General features: G+C 38.7%; 1 pseudogene; it reads left to right on the top strand.

Annotated features, from left to right (window-relative positions):
* The first annotated feature begins 2276 nt into the window (after positions 1-2276).
* LOC141590440 (APO protein 3, mitochondrial-like) lies at positions 2277-3093 on the top strand (annotated as a pseudogene).

Here is a 3093-nt window from a genome sequence, read left to right as displayed (position 1 = left end):
TAGAGAAGATATTTCCCCCGTCTTCCTTCAGTTGCTCCGATACTTTTAAGGAATTGGTAAGTATTGTTTATATTGCTTTTAAAAAGTGGTTAATATATATGATTGGCGAATATACACTTGATTTTACTTGTTTCCATACTACTTTCAGGGTGAAGAGGCCACTCCGTACAAGTTGTTTACGAAGACGAAGAAAAATAAGAAGGGCGAGTGGGTTAATCCTCGAGCTGTTGAGATAGACGTAAGTTTTTGTATTCAATTTAATGTTTATTTTCATTACAAAGAACCGTAATATCTTTCTTAGAAAGAACGATAATATCTTTCTTAAAAAGATAGGTAATATATATATATATATATATATAGGGTCGGGGTCAGGTGCGAACTAAAGTACGGTGCGAACCGTACGAACCAACTTAAAAACACAATTTCAAAAGACAAAAGTCAACCCCAGCTTGTCTTTCTCACGCCCTTTATCCATCAGACATTCACACACCACCTTCCCTCTCCCTAATCTACCACCACCACCGCCACTGGTGGCAGCAGCCCAGACGACCGCCGGAGTCGGCTCTCTCCTACGCCGGCGACGCAGACCACGCCAATTAGCTATCCTCCTCTCCGTCGCTTCCTTCATCGGTGACCTCGTATGTATATGCCGACAACGGTGATGAAGACCTCTTTTTGCCTTAAATTTCCCGATTAAATCGTCTGTATAGTTACTTTTATGAAATTTTACTTCCTTTTTTTTTGTAGATCTAGCACTTAGAAGAACTTTCGAATAATGGTGACGCGGTGGTTTAGTGGTTTCCGGTGGGTCTGTGTCGAGGTCGCGGGATGGTTATTATGGGGAAATCAGTGGTTTAGGGATTTCCGGTGGGTGTGATAGATGTTCCTGGTCTTGTGAATTTTGGTCGTGCTACAAATGGCAACATTGGGGTGGTGGTTTCGTGAAGGTTTTGAGTGTGGATGACGGTGGCCGACTTCTTACAAGGTGCCTTGAGGGTGGTCAGGGATGTCGTCGGCGTTGTCTAGGGTTGTATTGTAGACGACTAGCTTGGTTGCACATTCGAATCCATGACAGGCAAATTGGTTCTAAATCTGACCGTAGACATTTTACAATAAATGTGTGGAACGCCGCCTTACTAAAACTGAAATCAGAAAATATTGCACCGAATTCAATTCTAACAAATACCCAATTCACATATGATCATAACTAATAAAAAACCATACTTAAATATAAAAAAGATGGCATCTTTACCAAGTGGGTAGATCTGAAATGTGATCAGTTAGGCTGAAGAACACAATTTGGGTTATATTCTGGCAAAAAGTTGAAACGTATAGCATCAATTGTACAAAATTGGTAGATGTGTTTATAAAGAAAGATTACAAAAATAAACTCTGTGAACAAAATGACAGAAACAGAAATCATTCAAGCATTAACTCACCAATGAATGAAGAGATGACACAAAATTATAATGGTGAGGTTACGACATTTTTTGGGTTTTTTGTTGTGTGATTTGGGGAACTTTTCAGGGTGGTATATATCTATCAACTTAAATGAGTATATCTAGTTAGCTAAATGTATGTATCTATTAACTTAAAGGAGTGTATCTAACGCGCTAACTTAAATGTATATACTAGAAAATTTTGGGTAGAGTACTATCAAAATATAAATTTATTTGTAATAACCTACTGTCTAAATATAAATTGATGTAGTTAGCAACAAATCTCATCCCAAGTTGTGTTGCACTCATACACAAAACAAGGATAGTCTTCGAGTGCAGTGTCCTATGGCATCAAAAACCAAACAAGTCAGCCGCGAACAGGTTCATCAAAGATCCAAAGTGTAAAGGCGAGACCATTTTAAGAAGACATGTAAAAGGTGAGATTATTCCTATCAATTATTCCATTATAAATTAATACATGTATTTCACTTTTCAGTGGAATTAAAACATATCTTAATTCTCCCATAATTTAAAAATATCATGTGTATATACCAATCTAAGGAAGTGTATCTAACATGCCATAAATATGTATCTAGCAAGGTAGAGATCTCTATCTAGATATCTCAAGGAGTGTATCTAGCATGTGAAATATGTGTATCTAAAGAATGTAAATAGTGTACCTAGCAAGGTAAGGGGGTGCATCTAGGAATATGTATCCCGGCAAGATAAAATAGTGTATCTAGCTTGTCGAGAGATGTGTATCAAAGCAAAGTAAAGAAGTGTATCTAGTATGGTAGAAATGTGTGTATCTAGCAAGGTAAAAGAGGTATCAGAAATCTAAAAAAGTGTATTCCGCTAGAGTTCATTTAACTATAAGTAGTCATCCTTATTTAGTCAAATTACATATGAATGTGTTAATGATAGCATTCCCTTGATCGTTCTCTTGATAATGATCTTATATTTTTATGAATGGATAAGAGGAGGCGTAAACGACATAATTGATTTTCCCAAATGCTTTCATCTCTTTGACCGTGTTAAAAACCCCAGAGTTATCCATAAAGTGAGGTTCAATTTTACACGAATTCCTGCTATTCTGGAGCTCGGTATACAAGCTGGTGTTAATCTCGAGAAGTATCCTTCAAAACGAAGAACGAAACCAGTTTACTCTATTGAGGGAAGGATTGAAGATTTTGAAGCACAATGTGAGGAAACTGTGGATTCAATCGAAGATAGTGCTAATAGTTTTGAGCACCAGATTAATCCGTGGGTACAATTGAACTGTGAGGAGGGGGAAACTTGAAGGAGTTGAGCATTGGGACAATGGCCTCTTGGGTTGAGATGTTATCAGGTGTGAGAAAGATCATGGAGAAATACTCGGTATGGACATGTGGATATTGCCCTCGAAGTTCGGTGGGTCCGAAAGGACACAAAGTCGAGGTTGTGCAAGGCGTCTAAACACTAGTCTCGTGATGGTATGCACGCCAGCGGGGAGGCAACTCGATGATCTTGTGGGTCCTAACTATGTGTGGCATGTTCGAGACCCGTCGGTCCACCTCTCGTGCAATAATTTAAAGAGGTACTATGGAAAGGCTCGGCCGTGATAGAGTTGTGTGTGCAGGCGGCGCGCCTTCATATGTGTATCAGGATGCATTGA

The sequence above is a fragment of the Silene latifolia genome, chromosome 7 (assembly GCF_048544455.1).
Source record: "Silene latifolia isolate original U9 population chromosome 7, ASM4854445v1, whole genome shotgun sequence".
Taxonomy (NCBI): domain Eukaryota; kingdom Viridiplantae; phylum Streptophyta; class Magnoliopsida; order Caryophyllales; family Caryophyllaceae; genus Silene; species Silene latifolia.
This window is presented reverse-complemented; position numbering and strand designations above follow the sequence as displayed.